Here is a 10,280-nt window from a genome sequence, read left to right as displayed (position 1 = left end):
AAACAAATGTGCTGTCATCCAGGCACTGTTGTTCTGTTTGGAGAGCACAGGCAGAGTAGATTTAGCATAATACTTAAGGGCCCTAGGATTTCCAGAATGGTAATGAGCACTGACTTCAACTTAAAGTCACCAGCTGAATTAGCAACTAACAAGACATTCAGCCTGTCCTTTGAAGCTTTGAAGCCAGGCTTTGACTTCTCTCTCCTGTCTAACTCTGAAAGTCCTAGATGGCATCTTCTTTCAATAGAAGATTGTTTCTTCCTCACTGAAAATGTGTTGTTGAGTGTAGCCACCTTTATGAATGATCTAAGCCAGACCTTCTGGATGATTTGCTGCAGCTTCTACATCGGCACTGGCTGCTTCCCCGTGTACTTTGATGTTACGTGAATGGCCTCTTTCCTTAATCCTCACAAACCAACCTCTGGCAGCTTCCAACTTTTCTTCTGCAGTTTCCTCACCTCTCTCAGCCTTCCCAGACTTGAAGAGAGTCAGGGGCTGCTCCGGATTAGCCTTTGGCTCAAGGGAATGTCGTCGCTGGTTTGAGTTTCTATCCAGACCACTCAAACTTTATCCATATCAGTAGTAAGTCTGTTTCACGTCCTTATCACTCATGTGTTCACTGGAGTAGCACTTTTAATTTCCTTCCAGAACTTTTCCTTTGCCTTCACAACTTGACTAAACTGTTTGGCACAAGTGGCCAACTTTCAGCCATTCTCAGTTTTTGACATGACTTCCTCACCTAAGCTCAAGCATTTCTAGCTTTTGACTTGCAATGAGAGACCGTGTGACTCTTCCTCTTATTTGAACACTTAGAGGCCATTTTAGGGTTATTAACTGGACTAATTTCAATATTGTTGTGCCTTAGGGAATAGGGAGGCCTGAGGAGACGGAGGGAAACAGAAACCAGCAGGTCGGTGGAGCAGTCAGAACACACATAACATTTATTAAGTTCATGTTCTTTTTATTATTTTTTTTTATTTTTTAAATGTTTATTTATTTTTGAAAGAGAGAGAGAGAGAGACAGAGCATGAGCGGGGGAGTGGCAGAGAGAGAGAGGGAAACACAGAATCCAAAGCAGGCTCTAGGCTCCAAGCTGTCAGCACAGAGCCCAACACGGGGCTCGAACTCACAGACCGTGAGATCATGACCTGAGCTGAAGTCAGATAATCAACTGACTGAACAACCCAAGCACCCTTAAGTTCATGTTCTTATATAGGTGTGGTTCGTGGTACCCACAACAATTACAATAGTAACATCACAGATCGCTGATCACAGAGCACCGTAACAAATATAATAATGATGGCAATTTTGAAATACTGTGCGAATTTCAAAAATGTGACACAGAGACATGAAGTGAGCAAAGGCTGTTGGAAAACTGGTGTTGATAGAATTGCTCGACGTGGGGTTGCCACAAACCTTCAGTTTATAAAGAAAAATATGCAATATCTGTGCGGCACAGTAAAGGGAAGCACGATAAAACAAAATACACCTGTAGGACCAAATAGACAGAAAAAGATCATCTCAGTTCTGTATAGAATTCAGAGCACCAGTTCTGGAGCACCGTGGTTATTAACCTTAGAAGTGCAGGCAAATGGAAAACTCAGAAGTTGATTAGCTTCTTTCCTCAAGCCACCACTGGATAGTTGATAGATGGATGTCTGTCTCTTTGGGACAGATTAATCTTCTTCACAACTACCGTAGCAACCAAATTCTACTGAAGTAAAGATCACATCCTGTGAATGCATTCACAACATGGAGGGAGTCCAGTGTTCCCAAAGGAACAAACCTCAATGGCACAGTCCAGGGGTCTATATTGCAATGACTCAACTCTGCTGTTGTAAGGTGAATGCAGCCAGAGACAATATACAAAGGAACGAGTGGGGCTGTGTTCCAATAAAACTTTATTTACACAAGTAGGCAGTGAGCTAGATGTGATGCATAGGCCATAATTTACTGACCCTGATTTAGTTTAAAAGGAATTAAGAGGAGATGCTTTACTTCATCTCACAGTAGGAATTCCAGCTTTTTGACGGACTTGGAAAGTCCCTCCTATAATACAGTCTCTGTGGCAACTGACCCTGGTGACCACGTGCTAGAACTATTTTAGGCAGTAGGGGGCTCTGCCAGGTAATTCACACATTGCCATATGGCGTTCACAATGCCACAGAGTTACTGTCACCAATACAAGGCATAGAAGGATCTGGCCACTCAACTAGGTGCCATCTTTTGACAGGTGTATCTCACAGGCTCATACCTACAACTGTGCTAAGGCGATGCTGTGATGTCAGTCCTGGAGGGGCTGGGATACCCCTGGGTGATATCCCAGTACAGTAGAGGGATTAGCTTTGTCTAACTATATTAATATAGTGGAAGACAGGTGGTTCTACCCCATGACTCTTGAAATTAGAAGCACAGCAAGAGAATAAGAAGTGAGTGACACTAATCCCCTTCAACCACGTAACAAGGAATCCCAGAACAGCATTTCAAAGGTGCAGCCTGTGGGGACATATTATCCCAGAACTATGGACATCTCAGAAAAGAGGAAATGGGATCCCCGGGAGAGTCCTGGGATCAGAGAAGGCAGTGGCTAACTTGGACCTCGACAACAAAAGCACCCAGCAGGGGCACCCGGGTGGCTCAGTCATTGAGCATCTAACTTCAGCTCAGGTCATGATCTCAGGGTTCGTGAGTTTGAGCCTCACGACAGGCTGACTGCTGTCAGGGCAGAGCCTGCTTCAGATCCTCTGTCCCTCTCTCTCTGCCCGTCCTCTGCTTGCATGCACACACTCTCTCTCTCTCTCAAAAGTAAATAAACACTAAAAAGAAAAAAAAGCACCCAGCAGAGCAAAATAACTTCAGAGGAGTCTGAATGGAAGCCAGAGGCAGATATGGAACCGGGGGAGACAGCAGTGCACAGAGAAGTGAACCTCTAACTCATGGAGACCTTAAGGAAACAGGATGGAGGCGAGCCCTAGAGGACAGTGCCTTGGGGTTGAGATGGCTGAGCGCAGCTCTTAGGAGGCAGGAAGGGGCAGAATCAGCCTCTGGGAGTTGGGGCTGGCACATGAGATGCTTGCGGCAGGCGCCCCCGTGCCCCTGCGCCCCGGTGGAGCTGTGACCTCTTTCCTGTTCTCTGTTGTTCTCCCCCAGAGAGGGGCAGAGCACGGACAAGCATGCCTGGATTTGCACCTCTCACGAGAATATCCCGGGCCGCGGAAGTCCCCATGGGATGAGACTAAACTTGGCCCTACATTAATATTTTTTTCTTCTGACTTAGAACACATAGTGCAAAAAGCATGCTCTATGTCAGCAGCCAAAGCAACCCATCTGGGATGTGCAAGCATCATCCATCACATTCGGCATTTTGATCCAGCGTTCCGTCTGAGGCTTGAAATGACAGAGCTGCCACCATATGTGAGATCTGCCTTCGCTCTGTTTACTGTTTCATTTCATCCTTGATTTGCTGTCACTTTTAGAGGTATCGAACGCATTATTGAAGGGCTGAGTTGATGTCTAAAACATGCCTTAAACTGTCTTCGATTTTCACAGCCAAACATTGTAAGACTTGCTACAACTGAAACCAGAGTGTAAAAATATTTGTATCCATTTATTGGAAAAAGCAATCAGTAAAATACTTCCATAATGCTTGAATTGGAAACGACAGACTTTGTATCGGGATAGGTCGGCGTGTTTGGAGCTCTGCGGCTCGGGGATGCAGCAGGCTTCATGCAGTTAACCGTTCTGTCCAGCCTGGAGTGAGGTCTGGAAGCGTTGTCCCTGTCGGCATTCAGCCTGGGGAGACAGCTTCCAGCCTCAGCCCAAAGAGTCACATGGAAGATGCTTGTGGGGAGAGGAGACAGGCTGCCTGGACAATGACAGCATGCACCCCAGATGAGAATTCACTTCCCAGCAAATACCGAGGAAGTCTGGGAATGTGGTCACAAGAGCCGTGGACACGCCGGAGCCTAGGGAGGAAGACACACATCAGGGAAGACACCCTGACTCCTGGGTGGTACGAGTTTGGACATCGACCACCAGAACTCAAAGATCATTGCCGGGAGAAATGTGACAGGGGGGATGTGCTCCATACGGCTGAAGTGCAAAGTCCGTCCTTGGAGGATTTAACGGTTGGCCATGAGGGCACAACTGTTAACAGCTATCTTGGAGGAGCACACTGGTTTTGTTACAAGAAGGGGCCTCTCTAACAGTGACAGCAGGGACAGTGCAGGTGAGAAAAGAGGAAACAGAATGTCAAAGGAGGGTGGCTTCCCAGAAGCAACACGGAGATTGCCCCCAGAGGCTCCTGGCTGGATGGCTGGGGAATGAGCTCGGGCAGGGTTCAGCCTGCCTGTCCCAGCTCCTTAGAGACCTTTACCCACCCCTGGCACCCATGCTGGAAGCTTGTGAAGTCCAGCCTGACTCTGGTTTCCTCTGCTCCCACCCAACCCTCCTTTCTCTTACTTTCTCTGGCTTCGACTCACATTGACTTCCAATTCTCTCCACAAGGGTGGACATGGCCTTGATGGCCTTAAGTGACGCCTCCTGTTCAAGTGGATCTTGACACTTCCCTATGGTAACATTCACCCCGAGTCACAGCCTAGACTAGGAGAGGCAGCTTCCTCCAGGCTTGCCGCTTCTGACACGTGACCGTGGGCACACTCTGTGCCCCACTTCCCTCATTAATGGAAAGTAACCAACTAACAGGGTTGTTGTAGGAATTAATCAGGAGAGATACATCACTCCGTAGTTACTCGATGTAGGTCAGTTCCTAAATGAGGACTCAGCACAGCCATATTAGGGAAATTCATAGCAATACCAAAAACTACCATGGACATGCTCGAATATTAGTGATCTCTTTCTTAAATACACAAGCAGGTTACAAGCTAAATTTAACCTTCAGTAAACCGCATAGCTCTCTTCACTTCAATCTTTCCTTACAAAGTTGTGAATTAAGAACCCTGGTGTGTGCTGTTAAGGGGAGATATTTACGTGCAAAGGAAGGGGGTCCGTTGCTGTCACAAACCCGATGCCATCCTGATGGGAGATCAGGTCAAGGTACCTGAGACACAACATAGTACAATAGTTATGAGCAAAGTGACTGGCACCAGACACCCTTGGAGTCAATGACTGGCTCCTTCAATTACTAGATTGACAAGTAATTTCTGCTTCCCAAGACTCCATCCTGTAAAATGGGGTAATAAGAGTACTTACCAATAGATAGAGATCTTGTCAGAATTAAATAGACCTGACTTGTGGTAAGTACTCAATGAACGTAACTTATGCTGTGTTATTATCATATTTAATCTTTATTATTATTTATTCCACGTACCACCAGCTAAAAAACATATGTAGCTAAACTGCAGCAACGGGATAATGTCCTCTGTCAAACAAACAGTAACAGAGATGATACTGCCGATGGTGGCCATTCTGTCCCCAAGCTAATCATTTATTTATTTAACTCGTGACTGTGAGTTTAATTATGCATGCACTGCTAATGTTAAAGTTAACCTAAATAAGTGATGAGCACTTCATATGTTTATTTTTTACTTCTCAAGTATGATATTTTTTAATGAGCATAACTTTGTTTTATACGAAAAGGCACTTCCTAATCAGGGATACACATACACCATTTGGTTGATAAAACAAATTTCAACTAAGACACAATTTCCAAATTAATGATTTCTAATAATTGCACATGAATACATTCTGTACAATGTACTAAGTGCTTACTGTGGACCAGGAAGGAAGTTGTATGTGGGGTAACGCAGCAATTAAACGAGACAAATATGCTTCCCATTGTCCTGAGGTGGGAGATACTATATACAGATATTATATACATTATACATCAGGGCGTATATACACGTAATTACATATACACGTGATATGTGCATGTGATCGCACGCACACATGCACATAATTTCAATTGTGGTGAGCGCTATGAAGAAAAAATCATAAAGAAAAGGGGCAGAGAAAGCTTTTCTGAGTGTATTTGAGCTAAAATCTGAAGGGTGAGTAACCAGGCAAGATCATTCCCCAGGGAGGGAACAGTGTGTTTGAAAGCCCTAAGATAGGGCAGTGTCTCGCACTTTCCAGAGCTAAAGAAGGCCAGCATGGGTGCCCATTCGTGAGAGAATAGAGGGGTAGGCAATGAGTCTGAAGAAATAGTTGGAGCTAAAGTTTGCAGGACCTTGTAGATCATATTAAGGAGTTTGGATTGTATTGAAAATGCATATTAAAAGACTAAGCAGGGGCCTACCATGATCCAGTTATCCCTCTTAGTGCTTGAGTGGTGGATGGATGAAAAGGGGGCCAAGGGAGGGAAAGAGGGAGATCAGAATGAGGCGTGACGATAGCGTGGACAGAAGGATAGTAGCAGATATTGGACAAAGGGATTGGGGGTGGACTCTCAGCACTGGGTAATAGATTCGATAAGAGGATTAAGAGAGCCACATGGGTAGAATGAGTCTCAGGTTGCTCGTGGATGGAGGTGCCATTTACTGAGATAGAGAACAAGGTGCAAGGATCATATTTAAGAGAAAAATATCAGGAAATCAATGGACTGGACTGTATACATATGGGTGAGCCCCCAGGTCCTGGGTGTGTTTGAGTACAAATGTTTCTTACAAGATGCGTGGGGAGGAGCGCCTAGGTGGCTCAGTTAAGTGTCTGACGTCAGCTCAGGTCATGGTTTCACAGTTCATGAGTTCCAGCCCTGCATCAGGCTCTCTGCTGTCAGCACAGAACCCACCTTGGATCCTTGACTCCTTTCTCTCTGCCCCTGCCCTGCTCATTCTGTCTCTCTCTCTCTCTCTCTCTCTCTCTCTCTCTCTCTCAAAAATGAAGAAATGTTTTAAAAAAAAAGATGTGCAGAGGAAGAAGTTTAGATTAGATGAATTTTGAGTTTTGTTTGTTCTGACCCTAGAGTTTGTGACTCCCTCTCTCTCTGCCCCTCCCCTGCTCATGATCTGTCTCTCAGCAATAAACACATGTTTAAAAAAATTAAAATTAATCTGTACTCTTCCCCCTTGGTGTATTCTCAATCCAGCAAAGTAACGCCTCTAAAATGTTAAGTTAGTATGTGTTTCTCCATTTAAAACCTTCAATGGCTTCCCACCTCACTCAGAGCGAAAGCCGAAGATCTTCCAATGGGCTAAAGCCTTCCATGAGCCGTCCATCCAGCAGTATGACCTCAGGGTTCTCCTGGCCCCCACTTCATTCATGGACACGCTGGGCACACTCTCCTTTCCACATGCTTTCTCTCCTGTCTGGGATATTTTCTCCTGAAATACCCACCTGCCTTACTGTCTACAGTCTCTGTTCCAACATGATTTTCTCTGCAACTTGCCTGACAATGTGCTAACAAACACCTCTCCAGCCTCCCTTCTCACTGCTTTGTCTTTCTCCATACATTTATCATTGTCTAACATAGCATGTGTGTGTGTGTGTGTGTGCACGTGCATGCACTCATTCATTATCTGATGGTTAAAGCTCTCACCTATGAATAAATGAATAAAATGTCTGATATTAACTCTGGGATCTCAGCTCTATGTTGGATAACTGAGATCGACCTACAAATGACCTCCTAACAGAGTAACATTATTCCACTTGCGAGGATATTGTGATACGCCTAATATCTTGACAAAGAGTTGTTTGAGGAGCAAGAATGTTTAAAAATTATGTGGGAGCTCCCTCCGGCTGGCCCGGACAATGAGTTAGTGGGACCTTTTTCTGGAGGAGGGAATGGTATGCTAGGCTGCCTTCCCCGGGACTGGTGAGGTTCATCCTTGTGGAAAATCCATGATGGGCAAGCATTTTTGGTGCTCTGTGGCTGGCTTTCTTAGACAACTCCTGCTTGTGGCAGGCACCACCGCGGTCTGATGATTGTGCTCAAGATTTCCCCATAAAAAGGGAGAACAATCAAAGAAGTGAGTTCTCTGCCAGAGAGATGTACCTGCCACACTCATGGTTATGATTTTGACTTGTGATCAACCAAGATAAGGAAGCATACGGCAGAGTCCAGGAGAGACCAGGCACAAGCTCCCTGCTGTCCTCTCCAGTGGAGTTGTTTGACAGTGCTTTAATTCTCCTGGCAATGGTGTGTGACATGGACAGAGTATCTGCAACCAGGAGAGCTCACCTGAGCCTTGGTGACTGCTTGATTTTTAGTGGGAGTTGCCATGTAGGCGAGGAGCTCCCCTGTGGCTGACTTAGCTCCTCTGTCTCTGGCCGCTCCAGAGGTTACACTGACACCATGTCACCAAGGACGGCACCGTAAATCATACTGTGAACACAGACTATCTGGTGTGGCCCAGATACACACAAAGACACTCATCAGAACAGGGAACTGCAAGGGCTTAGAGGTTATTTCCCAGGACCTGGTCAAAGGCCAGGCTTTTCTTTGAAATGTGCAGAGTTTGAACACCCGACACCTGCTGAGTCAACACTTTACTGCACATACGCCTTGTGGTTTCATCAAATTCATCCTTGGTCTTTGCACAATGGATGATGACTATGAAGGACCTGGCCTCATGTGGCATAAAAAATGCATCTGTTCATTATTTGTTTTAACTGTTTATTTATTTTTGAGAGAGCACAAGCAGGGGAGAGGCAGAGAGAGAGGGGGACAGAGGATCTGAAGCGGGCTCTATGCTGACAGCAGAGAGCCTGATGTGGGACTTGAACTCATGAGACATGAGTCAAAGTTAGACGCTCAACTGACTGAGCCACCCAGGCTCTCCTGCATCTGTTCATTCTGACCAATCAGAAGAGTAGTTTCCTCTTTCAGCCACAGGAGAGGGTCAACTAAAATGCTATTTGCAGTAGTGAATTAATAATAACAGCCTGGAAAGGTCACTTACAAACTAAGTGATTAAACTCAATTTTCTAGAGCCAGCATATTACATGGTCAGATGAACAATGAAAGTTTTCTGTAACAAACATATTATATACATTTCTGGGAGATTAAACAGATTTCTAGTTTTTACAGTAGACATTTTAAATCATGACAATAAGAAAGTATAAAATAAGAAAACATAATGAAGACTTGTATCCCTCTTGGCTAGATTCTTTGTTTAGAGTATTTCTGTGATTTCCAGAAGGAAAACATTCCCCAGCCTTGTCTTCTCTATGTTGGCCCAGGAGAATAATACCAGAACTATGCTTTGAAGACTCTAAGTACATATGGCAACAAAATTATTTAAGAATTCTTATCAAACGTAATCGTAACTTACCATCTTACAAGCAAGGTTAGTCCAAAATAAATTCCGGTTGTTAATTTCCAATTTCCACAATATAGATATTATCAATTTGTTGCTTTGACCAAAGCAGCAGAAGCAGAGAGAGGACCATTACCAAGAATCAGAGAAACCTAGGGGAGAGCTATCTTGCAGCCTTATATGGGTTCATTTGCAGAAGTTGCTTTTGAAAATGTATACCAAATTTCAAGTTCAACTCATCTACACGTGTGGACAGAGAAGTGCTGTGGAAGAAGCATGAATTTTGTCACAGGAGTTCAACTCACACTTTGGAACACATATGCTTTTTTTTTCAAAGAGGAAAGATTTCAGCTAGGTGCCCAAATCATGTTACTGAATCAGATCTGATGACCTTTTTTTTTTTTTAATGGAAAACAGATAGTTTTGTCTTCCAGAAAAACAGGAGGAATTGTAAATCAACCAAACGACAAAGCCAAACAGAACTATTTGTTCTGAGCCTCCAATCCAATAAAAATTAGAGATGGAATCCAGACAGTTCAGAGGTCTGCAAACTAGAATCAGAATTAAATGGTATTTTCTATGGTGCTGCACAATGATAATAAGCTTGGCCATCTATTCACTGAGGCATTAGATGAGGGAAGACAAAGCAAAAAAAAAAAAAAAAAAAATACAATCAGAATTTTAAAACTGAAGGAAGCTTAAAGTGATTCACTTTAAAATAAATTTAACTGTTTCACTCTATAGAAAACTGAGGCCCAGAGAAGTCAAATCGTCTGTGTGTACCTGGTTCACTTTCTTTTTCACTCATTCATTCATGCGATACACCATTATCGAGTATCTTCTATATCCCGGATGCAAAGATAAGAGTCAGCAAAGAGTGCAAAGTCTGGTGGCAGAGTCAGTCAGGAAAATCAGCAGTGCCCAAGTCCTAGCTGAGTCTGGAATCACAGAACTTTTCCCATTTTCCAGTGGGGCACGTTCTGCTAGCCCAGGCTTTCTCCAGTCTGCCATGTGATAGGAATCACCTAGAGTGCTTGTCAGACCCACACCCGGCAGGCCCTGCCC

The sequence above is a fragment of the Lynx canadensis genome, chromosome D3 (assembly GCF_007474595.2).
Source record: "Lynx canadensis isolate LIC74 chromosome D3, mLynCan4.pri.v2, whole genome shotgun sequence".
NCBI lineage: Eukaryota > Metazoa > Chordata > Mammalia > Carnivora > Felidae > Lynx > Lynx canadensis.
The sequence above is the reverse complement of the archived record's forward strand: the minus strand, read 5'-3'. Positions refer to the sequence as shown.